The 19,131-nt window shown below is 47.2% G+C and overlaps 1 protein-coding gene across 1 annotated transcript in view; it reads left to right on the forward strand.

Moving 5' to 3' along the window:
* LOC116897921 overlaps nt 1–19,131 on the forward strand; it is an 85,360-nt gene that overhangs the window by 45,651 nt on the left and 20,578 nt on the right. The window lies entirely within an intron of this gene.

Genomic DNA, 19,131 nt, shown 5'->3' on the forward strand with positions numbered 1-19,131 from the left:
GGAGGTATTGCTAATGGCAGAGTCAGGGAAGATGGCTGCCTCACAGGCTCCAGGCCGTTGGTATTGCTGCCACCACAGAAAAGACTCTGCAGGCAGCCTCCTCCAGCCCACTTCCAAATGCGTGCCCGGAGCCTGTCCCTCAGCTGGACTAAAGTGAGTTTGGCGCTGGACAACAGAGGTGATCTAAATACCCAGTTATGAGATGATTCCTCCGAAGTGGCGACGACCGACCCAACGGATCGCCCCGACTGTTGAAGGCCCACAGGAGCCTGGAAAAGGAAGGACTGGCTGAGGTGGGGCTGTCTGCATCATCTGGGCATCGGAGAGAAGTCAGATGGCCACAAACCGAAAATTGTTTTGGAGACAAGTCTTCACGCACTTTCCCCCTATGAGACCGTAGTCTCTCTGACCTTCAGGAAAAGTCGCTGGATTTCCCTGCTTCTCACCAAGAATCAGAGTAGGGTGACCTACTCCATCCCAGGGCATTTTGAGCCTCAATTTAGAGCTTCCGTTTGAAACGTGAGCGCATGCCCTCTTCTGGCCGTTGGTGCGCAATTTCATTAGCGTTCTCGCGCATGATTGGTTGTCAGCCCTTTTGTAGGTGGGTTACTATTGCAGTTATTAACCACCAAGACCAAAGCAACTTGGGTAGGAAAGGGTTTATTTGACTTAAGCTTCCTCATCAAAGGAAGTCAGGTTAGGATTTCAAGCAGGGCAGGAACCTGGAGGGGGGAGCAGATAGGCCCAGTTGCATGTGCTATGGTCCTTGCAACCTGGGACTAGTGGGGAGGTGAAGAAGTCTTTTTGCTTTTAACAGCTTCAATAGTACCCTCTCTTCATCACGTGTGTTGGACAAGACCTGCTCCGATTTTTCATTGGATGCAAAGCATCAAAATGCAGACCATCACAATTTTGCCTTTTATTGGGGGAGATTCATCCCTTCTGTGTGTATATTCTTTAACCCAAACAGGACGATTAAGACAGAACATTTTGCTTTGCTTCTCTTTAGTAATCATTGCACAGACATTTTAAGAAATCACTCATCCCTCTCTGAAGGCAAAGGAATAAAGGCACCATACCCCAGAGAGGGCCAGAAATGAGTCTGAAGTGTGCTTTCTCCTTGTTTGACATGACCTTCAGAAAACCACAGAGGATATTATAAAACTCTGCTATCCTGATTGTAGCTTGTCTGGCTTAAAAAGTCATCCCGAGGTGCTGTAAGACAGCTCAGTGATAAGGGGCACTGACTGTTCTTGATGAGAAACAGAATTAAGTTCCCAACATAGATATCAGGTTCCTCACAACCATGTTTAACTGAGTCCCACAGGATGCAATGCTGTCTTCTGGCCTCCATGAGTACCTGCAGCCATATGGTGCACAGTAACACATTCAGGCACACACCTATGTTGATTTTGAAAAGCCACCTTGATTATTGTGGTACAATAAAGTAAATAGGAATACAAAATCTGTGGTTCTGTTTTAACACTATCTTTTTAAAAGTTATATGTATTTTACTTTATGTCCATGAGTGTTCAGTATGTATGTATGTATGTATGTATGTATGTATGTATGTATGTATGTGTAGGTATATATGTATGAATGAACACGCACCAGGTACCTGCAGTACCTAAGGAGGCCTGAAGAGGGCATCCAATCCTCCGGAACTTAGGTAGCACTAAGCACTCTTAACTGCTAAGCCATTTCTGCAGCCCTGGATACTATATTATATATTATGAGAATATATACATATTTATTTATATAAATATATGATGTAAATAAAAGCTAATATTTACTTTTTGATCTTATGTATCATTTACTCATTCGAATTTGGCATTTATATAAAATCTTTTAAAGCAGTATTGGTTTAGAAAGGTTGCTGTTGAAAAACGTAAGTAGCAATCAGTAGCTTCATTATAACACAATTTAACTTTTTCAACCTTTACTAGGTCAGTACCGGCATTCCCATCAGATCTGCCTGTGTGGCTCCCCATTGGACAGCTTCAGGACAATGAACCCCTGTTCTTTTGAGTCTATACCATCATTACCATATAGTAGATGTGTGAAATCTGGGACAATTCTGAAGCCTTTGAAAGGTTGAGACTATAGGGAAACAAATGGGAACACATGTAGGGGACGGTCCTGTTCAAATACCCCGATATTTCCAGACGCATGGAGTGGGTCCCTTCTACCACTTAGATACCATCAATAAATACAAAAGCCCCCAGGATAGTGTTTTTAGTGAGGCACAGGTAACACAGAAGTTAGACGTAATTATGTACTAAAGCATCGTAAAGGGGGACAGGAATCAGTCAAATATTAGGTCACATATATTTTGTGCCCTTCCCCTTTCCTTGACTTCTGATTACAAATACAATGAACTGAGAGGTCAAGGGCTGGAAAACATGAGTGATCCCAAGAGACAATCTGGAGAAAGCCTTAATTAAGGCTCCACGTGCCGTCGCCGCGCTCAAACGACCGACAGAGGGCGCGCGTGGCCTGCAGACTAACGGTCACTTCCCAGTACAGTTTCACAAACCAATTGATCTAGGAGGGTCTTTTAACTCCTGACCCAATTCGTAGCGATAACAAGGCCCAAACTTCATTTGCTGAAGGTGTGAGATTTGGGGGGGGGGCATCTCTCAGCGTAAGGACTGAGTGAAAAGTTGCGAGATCCTCGATCCAAAACAATTTTCGGTTTGTGGCCATCTGACTTCTCTCCGATGCCCAGATGATGCAGACAGCCCCACCTCAGCCAGTCCTTCCTTTTCCAGGCTCCTGTGGGCCTTCAACAGTCGGGGCGATCCGTTGGGTCGGTCGTCGCCACTTCGGAGGAATCATCTCATAACTGGGTATTTAGATCACCTCTGTTGTCCAGCGCCAAACTCACTTTAGTCCAGCTGAGGGACAGGCTCCGGTCACGCATTTGGAAGTGGGCTGGAGGAGGCTGCCTGCAGAGTCTTTTCTGTGGTGGCAGCAATACCAACGGCCTGGAGCCTGTGAGGCAGCCATCTTCCCTGACTCTGCCATTAGCAAAACCTCCCCTCAGTCCTCCTCAGGGTTGAGAGTCAAGACAGCAGCAGAGGGCCAGAAGTCAGCAGCTGTGCTCAGGGAGGAGAAAGGCCCAGTCATCCTGATCAAAGGAAAAAGGGTTTGGAAAAGAGGGGTCTGGGACTTGGGAGGAAACCTAGCTTTTACTTCATAGTGAGTTTACAGAGGGAGACGAGACCTTGGCTTCCCTGGAAATGTTCAAATTTTGCTCACGGCGAAATAGTTAGCTTTTTATTGACTTTTATTTTCAAAACAATCCCTTGCCGCGTTTTGGTAAAGGGTGATGTCAAGTAATTTTTAAGACACTCCTAACTCCCCTTGTGTTTGAACTTGGCCCGGAAACAGTTTTGAGAAGGTGGCAGGGATCCAGCTGGCTGAAACCAGGTCTGAAAACGGTCCACAACCGATTTATTTTTCTTTTAATTTTTGTGAATAGCACTTGCTCACCAGTGCCTTCACAGGCAAGGCTGGACACAGGGTCATGGACTACAGCTACTCGAAGGCTGAGGCAGAAGCATTGCGGATCTTAGGTTAGCCCAGGCTCCACAGTGAGAAGAGGCTTGAATCAGTAAGGCTCTGGGGCTAAGTGCCATAGAGTGACTCAGACCCCTTGGCTCTCCATGCAGAAGTGTTGCATGAAATTATATATATATATTAATATATAATATATAATATATATAATATTTATAATATAATATAATATATAATAATTATAATATATATAATATATATAAATTTCTAGTATCCAGGTTTCCCCGCCACGAGGGTCTCTGTGCAGCAGCCGCCAAGGCAGCAGTTCTGTGGCTGAGAGGCTCCTAATGCTGACATCCCCAGCCATCTGCCACCTGTGGTTAGCTGTCAGAACTCCCCACAACCTGTAAAATCAAAACTCTAGAGGCTGGTAATCTAACAGTAGGACTTCCATTAGTAAACTGGTAACCCGCAACGCCTGCTCAAGGAGATCCAAACGCAATTGATATAAACACAAGCTGCACACCTAGATGGGCCAGACGCGCCTACTTACGATGTAACCTTCCATCTAAGAAATCCCCGATAGGACTGTGTGGTTCTGGCTCCTCTTCCTCTCCTATAGGCTCCATCTTGTGTCCTTGTCTCTCTGTCCTCACCTCTGAAGCTCTCAGCCTGACCTTGTGCCTGCCCTCACTGCACACAGACAACAACCACACAGGAGCTCTATCCCAGGGGTTGCTGCAAATCCTAACAGGCCAATGCTGAGCAGCCACGCCCTGTCTGATTCTCTGCCCTGATTCCTGGAGGAGAAAGGCGGGGTGGGGCAGAGCATGGCTGCCAGGGTGCTTGCCTGCCTGTCACCACACACAAAGACGCCCTGGCTGGGATGCCCAGAGCCACTTTACAGCAGACGTGGTGGGCCACAGCTGTAATCTGAGCATTCAGAAGATGCAGGTGTGAGGATGTGGAGGGCCACGGCACCCTTGGCAGGCTGGACTTACAAGGCCAGCCTCCGCTGAATGAGACCCTGCCCAAAGACAAAAGCGAAACCCAGGCAGACGGGGATGAGGTCAAAAGAGACACCTTCCCCGGGGAAAGGACTGTGAGGGCTGATGTCCAATACCGGGCACCGTGCTGGGGAGCCAGGCTCTGGGGGGCAATGGCGGAAGGTGGCCCTGGCAGGGAAAGGACAAGGAAAAGCTGGGAGGCAGTGTAGAGTCAGGTCAAGCACATGTGTGCACAGGCCGCCGAACCCTCAGTGAAGGAGGCCCACTGAGAAGAGCGTGAGGCAGACAGGTTAAATGAACCCAGCAAGAGACATCCCAAGAGTGAGCACACTGACCTGTCTGTCTTTCTGTCTGTCTGGTACGTATCTGTCTTCCCAGGGCCTGCCTGTGTTTTGTGAGCTCTGTCCACAGAGAGTGCTGCCATGCTTCTGCCAAGCAGGAGAAGCGTCCGGGGGTCTCCGGAACCCTTAAGGAAAGCCGTCTGCACAGAAGATAAGCATTTTCTGTGAGTCGTGAGTACTGGAGGTGAGGAAGCCCTGAGCCACACACACGCCAAAAGAGAGGTGCCCCGGTGCAGGCACCATCTTCATGCCCGACGAGAAGAGACACGCCCACCAGAGCCAAGAGGGAGCCATTACACTCTGTCCTTGAAGGGACAGCCAGGTGACAGCTCCCTAAACCACACCCACCCTCTGCCTCCTTCACTCAAGGTGCTTTGTCTGACTGAAGCTGTGTGCGCAGTGAAGGCCGGCCGATGCTTTAGGTCCGCAGGAATGTGATGGTCCAGCTACCGTGGATAACCTCCCGAAGGTGCTTCCCTTGGCCATGGCCTCAGCGGGAAGGCCTCACACCACATAAACTGCTCTACTGTAGGTATGCCAGACCCTTGGCACCCAGTGTGTTCCCGGACCTGTGCCCTTCAGCCCAGGACCCTGTGCTCGCTGGCTACTTGTTCACATGACACTGGAAACCTGTGCCCTTTCAAGACGCCCTCTCTGTTGCTGTGAGTCGGTGGGGGCACGGGTGCCCCTCAGAGGTCTAGTACTGTATCTGCCCGGGAAGGGAGTCTCCACAGCCGTGTCTAGAAGGGTACCTGCATACCACGTGTGACTGTGTTGAGAGTCCTTGCTCACGGCTATGATGTCATTACTCCTCCTCCTCCTCCTCCTCCCTCTCCTCGTCCTCCTCCTGGTTCGTGGTTGACATCCTTGCTGTCTTCCCATGACCACGGCTTAGCCCTCCTGTTGGAAAGGCAAGAAGAGCAAAGGCTCCCTGGCGGCCCTGTCTTTTGTTGTTGTTCTCATCAGTGCCTGGCTGGCTGACTTTACCTGAGATCTACTTCTGTGGTCCTCTCACCCCTGCCCCGGAGAGGCCCTATGTTCCCTGGGGTCTGGAGAGGGTTTGCTTGCCTGTGCTGATGAGTCAGAGCCAGGCCTCCCTGCGGCCTTCCCACCGTACACCACAGAGCCAGAATCCTCCTCTCTCCTGTCCTGGTGGACACCAGGCACAGGGAGAGCTGAGGCCTGAAGGATACTGTGGAGTCAGTTGTGCCCTAGGCAGGATGGCCAAAGGCTACTGGACAGTGGGGATCGGGGCCTGCCACCAAGGGCCCTTTTGGCCCTGCCTCAGTGGGGGTGCTATTTAAGTTTAGGTTCAAAATGTCACCTCATGCTCAAAAGCTCCTCCCATTGCAGGGCTTAAGGAGCTGTGTGTCTTCCCCCACCTGGAAGGTATGGGAAGTTCCTAAGAGAGCAGCCCGCCCTGGTGGCTCCTGTGCCTGACTCACCCGCTCACTGCTTTCTGGGACCCGATGTTCTGAGGAAGCAGGTGTCTTCTGCTTTGTCTAGGTCGTAGTCTCTGGTCTTTGGTTCATTGTCCTGTGATACAATTTCCATGGGCCGTTTAGTAATTATTTTGCTCTTCTTTGAGATAGCACGAAACGTGGAAGCATATTAATAATTGGACCTCTGAGCAGGTGCAATGAAAGATCCTAGAAATGGGTGTGTGTGGAAGGCCGGGAAGCCTCAGTCCCCATCCCCGTCGGGTGGCAGTGGGCAGGCCAGGTCCCTGGGAAGCTGTGGTGGAGGCCTTGCAGGCTGTGACCTGCAGCAGGTCCTGGAGCAGCTGAGCCCAGGTCTCCCAGCAGACGGGGGCCTGTAGCCGGCTCGTGGACGGTAAATGACCAGGGGAACTGGCCTGTCCAGGTCCACTGAAGGTCCTCCAAAGCCTTGCCGGGGTGAGGGTCGCTGTGATGTGGCATGCTGCTGCCACACAGCCTGCCTTCAGAGGCACCAGGGAGCAAGACGCTGTCGGGATGGTAAAGGAGGGCATCTCTGCAGGCAAACAGGGACTCCAACTGCTGACCTCAGGTTCTGACTCCCTTAGCCTTGCTGGCAGGGACACATCCGACTGCCCACTCTGTGGGCAGCCACAGAAACATCTGGCTGGGCTCCTTTTGTCCCCGCCTCTCCCCCACCCCACCCCACCCCAGCCCCCACACACACCCACTCCCCACAGGAGTGTGAAGAGCTTGACACACCTCTGTCTATTCGGTTTCTAATCCAATGCCCTTCCTGGTTTCCTTTGATGGAGGCATAGGTAAACCTGGGCTGTTTTCCCAGTCAACTTTGATGGCTAACGTGGGCAAGGAGACTCAGCACAGACAAGAGAACCTGGCGACAGGGATGGCGGTGCCTCCCACACATTGCCTTTGCCCCGATTGCCTTGGCATCTTGGCATTTATGACCTTGGTATGACCTTCATCTTGCTGGTGACAGCACTGGTCCTTGGGGACTCCTGGACTTTCAGAAAGTGACTTCATCCCCTCACTGAGGGCTGGGGATCGGTGTGGGTGTGGCGGAGTAGCAGACATACCCAGCCCATCCTGTGTGCTCAGGGGAACTTGGTTTATGGTCCCTGCCTGGGCCTTGTGTCTATCCTTGGGCAGCTGTGTTCCTTGCATTGGCCACAGCAAAGCCCTGTCTGTGGTTCTCAGAAGTTGTGATGTGCTCAGTGACCGGCTGGCACTCCTGAGTCACATCGCTCCTCCATAGACAGAGCTCTGGTCCAGGGTCACCACCGTGCACTGCGTGGCCTGGACCTCCTGCCACCCTTCCTCATTGTCAGTGGTGAAGCTGCTGGAGGAAAGGCCACACTGGGTTCACCCCCAGGGTCCTCTGCTCTGCCTTGGCAGGGTGCCTCATTCCCTCCTGGTCTCTATGAAGTCCCCTGTGGTCCTCTCTGGGGTTGCTGATCGATTCTTCTTTTTTTTCACTCTTCTCCCACCTCGAGGGACTCGGGAGAGTCCCTGAGCACCGTGGAGCATGCAGGCCCTTGCATGGCCAATTGTCCCCTTGACTCTCTGTCCCCTACGATAGGTAAGGACTCCTGCCCTGTTGTATCCTCAGAGTGGGTGCTGCCTGGTGAGATTGTGTGTCCTGATGACTGTTCAACACAAAGATGAGTCCCTAATAAATGCACAGTTGTTGATTGAAAATAACTCTGGACGTGGGAAGTCCAAGGCCAAGGTCCTGACAGACGGATCGCCTGGTGCAAGCCCAAAGCTCATGAACAGCACCTTAGAGCTGAGGTCCACAGGCAGAGGCTTAAGGGAGCTCCCCTGGGCCCAGGTTCTTGAGGGCACTAGTCATGTTCATGGAGGAGTGTGTGTAAACGTGTTATCAGTATGTGTTTGTGAGTGTGTACACACACAACCCTGTTCCTTCTCTCACGGTGGAAATTAGGTTGTAACATATGAATTTGGAGGGACACCAACTGTCCGTTCCCGGCATGTCCTAAAGAATGTGGAATATACAGGATGAAGAGGCTCCAGGTTGTGTCTGTGGCCTCTGGACGTTACGGGAACTGTCCCTCCCTGACCGGTGGGGTCCGGGCTTGTGTGGATGGGTGACCCAGGACCTCGGGGGCTGGGCAAGGTGCTGTGGAGCAGCAGGGCAGCACTGAGAGCCACTTCCCTTGACTGAGTGGACAAGGGGCAGCCTCCCTTTCTGCCTCCTGCAGGACACAGCTGCCAGCCCTGTCCCACCCCTCAGACCTTAGCTCTGCCCATAACTGCTGCTCCAGTGACTTTCCAAAGATGCTGTCATTCCCTCTAGATGAGAGCAGATCAGAGTCCCTCTCCTAACTGTCCTGGGCCCACACATGTCCTGACCCTTCTCCCTTCTCACTTCCAGGTGGCTGTCATTGTCTTTTCCTATGGGTTCTTGCCTTGTGCCAGGCTTCTCCTGGATCTGGAGGTGGTCAGGGGCAGACAGGAAGAAGGAAAGGCGAGATTGGTCAGCTCTTTAGACAGTGTTGAAAATGTGCCTCCTGGAGACAGCTCTGGACAGCTCTTCACAGGAGGTCAGGCCATGCCTCAGGGCTGAGGCAGGACATGGCCTTCACCACCAGGCTTTGCCTCCCGAGGCCTCTGCACATGTGAGTCTGGGCTGTGTGGTGCCCTGCTTGCCCTTCTATCCTTCTACCTCACCACATCTCTTTCTCTGAGGACATTTGCTTGGTTTCTCTGAGTTCCAACAGTCCTTCAGACAGTTGGGGGAGGAAAGAAGAGGAGAGACTGTGTCCCTGTCTCCCTTGGCCTTTGCCTTGGCTCCTCTTGCTGTCTGGTTCTTGTTGTCAACCTGCTTGGCCAACTGGAGGCTACTGAATTCTGTCACATGTCAGGCCACAGATGCCCTCTGCTCACCAAGTAAAAAAAGGAAGTGCTGGGGAGATGGCTCAGTGGTTAACGCTGCTTGCTCCCTTCTCAGGGCCAGATCTCAGGCCCCCCAACCCCCTGTGATATGCCCAGCATTCCTGCCAACTTCCAACTCCTGGAATCCCAAGTGTGGAGGGATGGAGACAGGAGGATATCTGGGACTTGCCTGCTTTTAGCCTAGTAGAGATGTGAACCCAGGGCTCAGGAAGAAACCCTGCTTTAAGGGACAATGCAGAGTGACTGAGGAGGATGGCTAGTTGCCGTCTTCAGGATCTGTGAGGGACCAGGTGAGCCCAGGGTACAGAAAAGAAGTCTAACAGAGGAGAGGAGCACAGCCCATGGCTCCGTAACCCTACAGGGAGACCTTCACCACCGCCCTCATATGACTTTGTGTTCTTGAGTGAGCAAGAAAAGCATGCGTTCTTCTCCCTGGACGCTCAGTCACAGCTGAGAACTCCTAAATTGACAGATAGTGGCCTGTGATTTGAAAGTCACTCTGTGCCGCTCCCTTTGCCCAGGATAGCTTCACCATCCCTCCACGGGACCCCCAAGTCCTCATGCCCGTTCTGAGGTGTGAAGGTTCCTACACACGCATGTACTCTCCAGCATCCTCACAGTTAAAGCTCTCTGTGCTCCCTGTATGCTAAGTGCTCACTGACCTCCTGTCCCCTAGGATAGTCCTCCCTGGAGTCCACCTGACCCCGGGTACCCTAGTATCTATCCAGAGTTTTTCATCTTCCTAAAGTGCTAGTTTAAATTACATGTTTGCAAAAGTGAGCACACTGTCACACATTCACAATGTCTTAGAACTGGCAGGGCTGTCGTCCCACACTTGCACAGTGAGGTTGCTATGTTCTCGTCATGACCTTGTCCTCCACAGACTTAGAAGCCCCTAGAGCCTCCTGTAGTCATTGGTACTGCTTTCTGTGGTGTACCTGTGTCCTGAGGCTTCCTCCAACCTTGTGGGCAGGACGATGTTGTCTGTCCCATTGTCCCCTCCTCTGGTGCATTTGAGAGTGGAGGTCTTTTGCTTGGCCTTCTAGCTCTTGTCTCTTGAGTTTTCTCCTGGTATGACTCTCTGAACTTTTACAAGAGTCCTCAGCATTCAATGCCAGAGTCAGTCTGAACCCAAGTTAGAGTCAGGGATTGTTTTCTCATCCATTTGACAGAGGGTAGACGAAGGTGAATCCAGGTAGTGTTCTTGAAGTATGTCTTTCCTGGGCTCAGGTGCCCTTGTGACTGTGTGTGGAAGGGGTTGTACTAAACAGTCCAACCTTGCCTGTCCCAACTCTCTGTTGTATATTGAGATGTTCTGGAACCTTGATGCTTTCTCCCACTTATAAATTTCAGATTCATGTGTCCACATATCTGCAATGTGTTTTCTAACTTGTTATGCACATATGTCTTCCAGTTGGAAAATTAATGTGTATTAAAAATGTACAATCCTAACTGGCTTTCGGGAAGTACACTTATGTTCCTGGCAGGCAGCAGCCTGTGGAGCAGGAAGATTGTTGAGTTTCCTACAGCATGGGCTGCTCCATGAGTCTTTTTAATGTTTGTTTTTATTTTAACAAAGCTAAAAGGTACATATGTGTGTTTTATGAGAATGATTATTCTCAAAGGAATTGTCACAGGCATCTTTATTATTTAAAATTACATTTATCAAGGAAAATAACTTTTCATCTTCCAATATCATGAGTAAAGTATGAGAGGAGGACAATCATGATGTCATCAACAGGAAACACAGAATGGTTTTTAAGTGTCCTCTAAGTTTCCCTTTGTTTTCAGCACTGGCCAAGAAGATATTCTCAGGGAGTAAACAATGTGATAGAGCCTGGAGAGATGGCCTGTACCATAGCCTAAAAACAGGTTCTCTTGGGGAGGACCTACATTCCATTTCTAATACCCACATTGTACATGACAACCAATGAATTCCAGTTTTAAGGGAACTGACCATTTTGAGTATCAAGTGCACATCATACGTGTAGGTAAAACACCCATACACACAAAATACATATTTTTAAAACATTTTATGTACATGAGTATTCCATGTGCCTACCAGAAGCAGGCATCAGATCCCATTACAGATGGTTGTGAGCCACCATGTGGTTTCAGGGAATTGAACTCAGGACCTCTGGAAGAGCAGTTAGTGCTCTTAACCACTGAGCCATCTCTCCAGTCCCTAGAATACATTAAAAAAAATACATTTATGCAAGAGAGAGCCTTAGAGTTATATATATAAAAAACCTTTTTTGAGACAGAGTCTTAGATTCACTTTTAAATAAGGGAACTAATATTTTCCTTTTTAAAGACAAGTTAATGTTGTGCATGTGTGTGCATTGAGTGTCAGTCACAGAAGTGGGTGTCAGATCTTGTAGATTTAAAGCTGGGTGTAAGTCACCTAATGCAGGTGTTGGAAACCAAACTGAAGTTGTCTATAGGCGTGGTTCCATATCTGCTGACCATGTCTCCAGCTCACTCCTCCATGCCCAAACTCTCTCAGTCTGATGGCAACAGAGCATTCCAGGCAGGCAAAACCAACAGTTCAGGACTATGATGGAGCAATGTATTTCAGGGAAAGCCAAATGTGAAACAAAGTTGGATTTATTTAAAATGTAAAAAGCACCTCAGTAAATGGAGTAAACCAGACCACTCAGGACAAGTGTGGGCAGAGTCACAGGTGTCTTTTAACAAAGGATAAGAGATTCTGATTGCTTTCGCTACATTGTTCAAGTTGCAAACAAAAGAAAACAAAAATCCCTTCCCTTTTGTCCAACACTGTTAAAGTATATACAATATGTACCAAAGCTTTTATAGCTTTTCTCAGTTAACAGAGCAATGAAGGTCATTATCAAGGTTTAGGTGGGGAAGTGAGGGAATATAAGGTTATATATCATTATAGACTTACGTAAGCACAGGGTAATTACTATCTGCTATTTATTAGGTGATTACTCTTTGTTTATTTTGGTGTGAAGAGACACCATGACCAAGACAATTATTAAAACGGACAAGGGGTTGGGGATTTAGCTCAGTGGTAGAGCGCTTGCCTAGCAAGTGCAAGGCCCTGGGTTCGGTCCCCAGCTCCGAAAAAAAAAAAAAGAAAAAAAAAAAGGACAAGATTTCATTTGATCTGGCTTCCAGTTTTCAAAGGTTCAGTTCATTAGCTTCGTGGGAAGCATTGCAGCATCCAGGCATACATAGTTCTGGAGAAGGAGCTGAGAGTTCTACATCTTGATTGATAGGCAGCAAAGAGGAGACTGTCTCAATACTAGGTGTAGCCTGAGCATAAATGAGATCTGAAAGCCCACCTCCACAGTAAGGGGCTTACTCCAACAAGGCCACACCTACTCCCAAACTACACCTCCTAACAGTGCCACTCCCTATGGGGCAAGCATTTAAACACCTGAGTCTATGGGGCTCATTCCTATTCAAACTGCCATACCATCCTTGATATCAGTGATTGAGGCACTGCTGGGAATCTCATCTGACACCAAGTGAGAGTAATTTATTCTAGTCTTCGTTGAGATACCCTTCAGAGAATACATGTCTCTGTTAACTATTTGGTCCTTACCAGTTATATCTGGTGTCTGAAGTCTCCTGCCTTCTGAGCACTAAAAACAGATGAGGTCCAAAGAGCAGAGTTACCCCCCTCTCTCAACCCTTTCCAAGCTGTACGTGTCACTTCCTATCTTGGACTGTTAGATTCAAACTTAAGGACAAAGGCTGCCTTAGGCAAACACCAGGTGGAATTTAGGAAAACACCCAGTTCCAGGAAATGAGCTAACCATTCTTAGCAGGGGTCCTTCACCACCTGCTCTGCATGCCAAAGGTATTTCCCCAAGGGCCTCCAATGAATTCAAAGGACAATAGGCGGCCACCAATGAATGAAAAAAGTAATAGGCCCCACCAATGAGAAATTCATGCTATAACCTAAAGCCTACACCTGAAACAGTATAAAGGCCTTTGTTCTTCAGGGTCGCCTCTGTCCGATTACAGGGTCACCCCAGTGTACTGGATTATTAAACCTCTTGCTTATTGCATCGATCTCCATCTCCGTGTTTTCATGAGTGGGACCTCCTGAACATAGGGCTGATCAGGTCCTACAGGACCACTCCCCATCTTGGTAGAAATTGAAAAGCTAAATATTTGGACTCCCCATGGATCTTCATCTTCTGTGTGCCACTGGGACCTGGAAAGAAGAGAATATTTTTGACAGGTGATGCTTGCCAAGGTAACTATTTTGTTTTGCCGCTTTATAGCGGCATGGGTGAACTTTTTTTTTTGGCTAGGAGCCATTGTATGTAGTGATGCTTACCAATTTTAAGACAAAATGTGAAGGACATTAAAAAAAAATAGTCCATTTATTTTCTGGTGGGTGCTTCATACACACTGTTGACTGGAGTTAGCACTGCTACCAAGGCAACTGGTAAAGCACACCATCGCTTAGACCTGTGGTGTTAGAGTGAATGATGTCAGACTAATCATCATGGTGAATACTTGGGCAACAGACAAGTTTGGGGCCATGGTGGGTGCACTGGGCAGTGGTCTGTTTCTCTGGGGTGCAGACTGTCAGCCTATCAGGGCAGGGCAGCCCTGAAAAACACGGGGTTCCTCCAAATGAGAAGCTACCATTTGCAGGTGGCCATGGTATAACTGCACAAGGGCAGAGCACTGGCCCTCGGCATTCACTCACGGTTTCCATGCATGGTATCCTGAGCCTTCAGTGGTACATCCTTAAAGGGCAAGTTTGAGGTGATGTGTGTTGTGGTTCAGGAATCACCACACAAACCATATGAACATCGATTTCCACTGAGGAACAGTTTACTGAGTGCACACCCAAGACTGAACATTCAGGACCACAAAAAGGACTCAGGAACCTGATTGTGTACCCATCTGCCCTGAAAGCAGGCCTTTTATAGGAAAAACCAGGTTCAGAAGTTTAAAAGGCAAGTAGATCAGCACAACATTTTGGCTAACTGGACAAAGTGTCAGCTAACCCCTAAGCTGACTGGCCCTGCGTGAGGTAAGGGGAGGTGTGCAGGCAGTGAACAGGGAGCTTCAGCGCATCGACTGTAAGACTGTAATTCAGCCATAACTTTTGGCTTATTAGTAACATTCTTTAGTGTCAGTTATCGATCATTACTTCTGGGAAGTGGACTCTGAGAAGCTGAACTTAATTTCGCCTTATGAGCAAAATGGAGACTGAATACAAAATGGCCTCAACAGTATGAAGTTTGTATTGTGAAAAAAAATTGTAAAGAATTCACACTCCTTAATGTAAACCAATATTTGAAGTCACACCTAATTCTAAAACTTCAGGAAACCTTTTTCCCTCAGGGCCACTCACTGTACTTTAGATAAAAGGGTTCAGTTCCAAAGAATGAGATCCAAATCAAGGCAGTAATAGTTTGTACTGATGAGTTATAAGGGTGTTCTACCCATTCAATCAATCTAATTTCCACAAATTTTAGGAACAAATTAGAAACTAAAGATGAGGTATATGATAATTTTACAATTATGTGATTTCATAGAATTAAAAAAAATGCCAATGTAAAAGATTGTACCCACCTGTTTTGGGTGGTGTTTTGTTTAGTTGTCAACAGCTGGGGAGAGGAAGCCTTGGAGAGGAACTTCCAATTCAGCAACATGGCTGTTCTGGCAAGGGATTACATCCAAAGACCTTCTAGGTCTATACGATTCAGCCAAGATGCAGATATACCCCAGACTACAGCAGGCTCTGACTGGCTTACAATCTTGCCCTGAGTACACAGCTTTTTTTTTTTTTTTTTTTTTTTTTTTTTGAGCTGGGGACCCAACCCAGGGCCTTGTGCTTGCTAGGCAAGCGCTCTACCGGTGAGCTAAATCCCCAACCCCGAGTACACAGCTTTAATCCCTAAGCTTAGTTCATAGAAGCAAGCAGGCATGTTTTAAAGTGACATCTAATTGAGGGGCATACAAAGTGATGAATCAGAGAAAGATTTGACAGAAATGAGTCAGGAATAGGATAAACCCAATTCAGGAGAACAGACAGGAAAGGGAGGCTACTTAGGAGCAGTGCAGGGAGAGTCGGCTCAGTTGAGTCGAGTTGAAGTCAGTTTGTCAGTTGGGAGTCAGTACAGTGAGTGAAGACAGAATTGAGTTCATTTGTGAGTTCATGCAGGTCAGTGCTGGGGTCCAGGAACACTGAACACAGGCACACTGACCGCTCAGACACCTATTTCAGATAAGATGAAAGTTTATTAAATGCTTAATTCAGGCTGATCAAGGTCACAGAGAGGACTTGGGAGCCAGATTTGCTTATGACACTGATTTGCTCTTAGGGTAGGCTTTTTTTTTTTTTAAAGAGGAAAAACACATGCAGAAAACAAGTGGGGAGCAGTATTACATTTTGGCTAACTAGACAGCATATTACCAGCTGACCTTTAAGCTCATGAGTCCTAAGTGAGGTGGTGGTTAGGGCTTTTCCCACAGTTTGAGATAACAGAGCATGAACAATAGATTAGGGCCATATCTCAGAATTCGGGGCTGAAGCCAAGACCCTGGACATCTTTCTCGGTCAGCTTATTTAAAGGCAGAAACCACAGTGAGCTCATATGCAGGTGCGGGAAGTACTGCCCAGTGGTCAGCTCTGACTCAAGCCATTTTAGACATAACAGTTCATAGTGACCTTTAATTTGATGGGTCCTACATAAAGCTTTGTGGAATGTCTTAAGATTAGCAAACCTCATGCAGAACATAACAGGATATGTGATCCGTGTGACCTTCTCTGAGTCAAGTCATTTTTCTGTATCAATGACTGGAGGGCAGATTGCAGCAACAATAGGAAATAGCTGGCGGGCATGGGTCAAAATGGCTGCACCTATAACGGGGTGACAGCTTCAATCATAACCACAGTGTTGTGAACTTTTGGAATCCTTCAGTGGCAGCTGTGGATAATTACTTCTGGGAAGTAGAGTCTGAGAACCTGAACTTAATTTCACCTTCTGAGCAGAATGGAGACCGAATATAAAATGGCTACAGCTATCCTGAAAGGAGCAGGCCTTAACAGTCAGCAGGGGCAGTTGAAGTCAGAGAATAAGAAGGAGCCACAAGAGTAGAACAAAGGGCCAGAGTAGAGCAATTCAGTTAGAAGCCAGATTGAATCAGTCAGCTTGGAAAGGAGTTTGAGCCAGAACAGCTGAGTTGAAACAGCCAGCCAGAGTCCAGAAAGAACTAGAAGAGATGAGCTTATTCAGCAGTTAGCCTCCAAGTCGACAATTACATCAGATGAATAAAAGATACTCTACAAAGCCTTTGCTGAAGATCAGCCCGTGGGCAAGTCTATAGTGGGCATTTTCTTGATTGATGATTAATGTTCTCCTAGCCCACTATGGACAATACCATTCCTGGGCAGTAGGAGGTCCTAGAGTGTAACACAAAGGTAATGAGGGGTAAGCGAGTAAGGAGAACTCCTCCATAGTCTCTGCTTCAGTTTCTGCTCCCAGGTACCTGCCCTGTTTGAACTCCTTCCTTGGCTTCCCACAGTGATGGCCTTGATCAGGATATATAAGACCAAGCTTCTTTCCTCCCAAGTTGCTTTTGGTCATTGTTTATCACAGCAGTAGAAACCCAAATGAGGACAACTTCTGTTATGTCAGACACACAAACTAGTCATCTGACAGGAAGGACTCCCACCCATTGAGAAGATAACTTCATAAGATCCAGCTGTAAGGCATTTTAAAAAAGTATTTTATGTATACGAGTACACTGTCACTGTCTTCAGACACACCAGAAGAGGGTATCAGATCTCATTACAGATGGTTGTGAACCACCATGTGGTTGCTGGGAATTGAACTCAGGACCTCTGGAAGAGCAGTCAGTGCTCTTAACCACTGAGCCATCTCTCCAACCCAGCATTTTTTTTTTAAATTAGTGATTGATATGGGAAGGCCTAGCCCATTGTGGGTGGTTCCATCCCCGGGCTCGTGGTCCTGGTGCTACAAGAAAGCAGGCTGAGCAAGCCATGGTAAGCCATGGTCTGTTGGTATTCTAAGCCATACTGGATGATTGAAGAGAGAGAGAGAGATACTCGTGGATGTAATAAGACTTTTCCAGCAGTAGGGAGGGACAAACCTCTGTGGACTGAACCCTGAACAGCTTTGCAGAAATCGTTTTTTAATTTGTTGTTAGATAAAATTATTTTTAGAGGAAAACAGGGTCCTCACACCAAAAACCCAGATCTAATACATGTATTTCTTGAAGAAACACCTCACCCTTGCCATTTCAGTCCTTATTGTGCACTGTTGGCAGAACTCAACAATACAAGTTGTTTGTGGTTTGCCAGCAACATCTTGTGACTAAAGCCACTCAAAGGCTGTGAAGCTCCTTCAGAAAAACAACTCTAAAATTAGAGAAAACAATCACTACTTTCCACAATGATATTTTCAAGGTCTAAGTATTTCCAGAAAACAACTATCAAATTCTGATGTTTACCCTGGACACAATGACTCTTCTAATTTTCCCACTCCACATGGCAGTAAACAACACCCCTCCATTGCCTCTGCATCAGCTCCTGCCTCCAGGTTTCTGCCCTACTTGAGTTCCTGTCCAGATGTGTCAGGAGCCATCTAAGAAAGTCTGAGGCTATCAGGTGAACTTCCTGGAGATGGCCCACCATCTTTGCATGGTCTGTGATAGGTGAGCTCTGAGAGGCAAGGCCCAAAGAGACTTTGACCCAGGATTTCTTCTTGCAGCTGATATGCCTTTCCTATCACTACTGCATATCTGAAGGATTCCTGAGCATTAGCCCACACTATTGAACAAACTTCCTGCAGATCATTATAAAGATGAACTTTTATGAATTAATGCTGTTTAGATGAATTAGTGATTTCATAGAATTTCGGATTTAATTTAATTTTAGGAAGAAAGTTTTTTAAATGGTTGTAGTTGTTTTGCTAGAAAGATGTAATGACATTAGTATAAAAATAGAATGTGCTTACTCCTGATAAATAGTAAGTAAAGACTGCATAATGAGAAATACGATGAGCTTAATTACTCTAAAATGAGACAAATTTATGTTCAAGGAAAAACATTCAGGTCCAAGGATGAAGCCACAGGTGTGCACTACGATAAAGCAAGGCCATGTAAAAACTAATGCTTTGAACTTATAATGAGTTTACATTAGGAAACACTGCTTTGAACTGGTTACTGTTATCTTTCTGTAACTTCTCTATTATGTAACATTTTATCCATGAGGCATTTCTTACCTAGATAACTTTTTGTCTGTAAATAGGCCAATAGCAAAAAAGGAAGGTGGTGTGGCCATTTTCTGCTTCATCTGGTGTGTGTTGTCTGTGTGAGTGACTTTTTTTTCTTTCCTTTCTTTTCTCTCTGCTTCAAAAAGAGTTAATGAGCTCTGAGCCTCTCACCTGACCATTGAGAGGCTTCTGGCTGACCTGTCAGAAAAAGGAACACTAACTAGCAATACATCCTTTTCATAATTCCTCAGTGCTTATTTAAGCATTAAGAGTTAATTTTGCAGCACTCACTGAAGCACAGAATAGATATGAGGTTACATTTCCCTGGTGCTTCTTTAAGCACAAAAAGGTAAGTTCTACAAGTGCTTATTTAAGCACAGAGAGTAAAGAGAAAAGAAGCCAGTGGTTTTCAGCCACAGAAGAAGCAAAAGAGTGTTAAGTTTCCAGAAGTCATCAGCTTCAAGCCTCCAGTACAGTAAGAGTCACAAGACCAGAGATCATCAGTCTTTTGGCTTTCATCCAATTCTGTGTTTCACCTCAGCTCTGAACCCCAAAAGTCAAGGGTGCCCCCCCAGCACTGATACCCTTTGGTGATGAACAGCACTATGGAAGCTTGAGTCAAAGAAGTCCTTTCCTCCCCAAGTGGTTTTGG

The sequence above is a fragment of the Rattus rattus genome, chromosome 1 (assembly GCF_011064425.1).
Source record: "Rattus rattus isolate New Zealand chromosome 1, Rrattus_CSIRO_v1, whole genome shotgun sequence".
Lineage (NCBI taxonomy): Eukaryota > Metazoa > Chordata > Mammalia > Rodentia > Muridae > Rattus > Rattus rattus.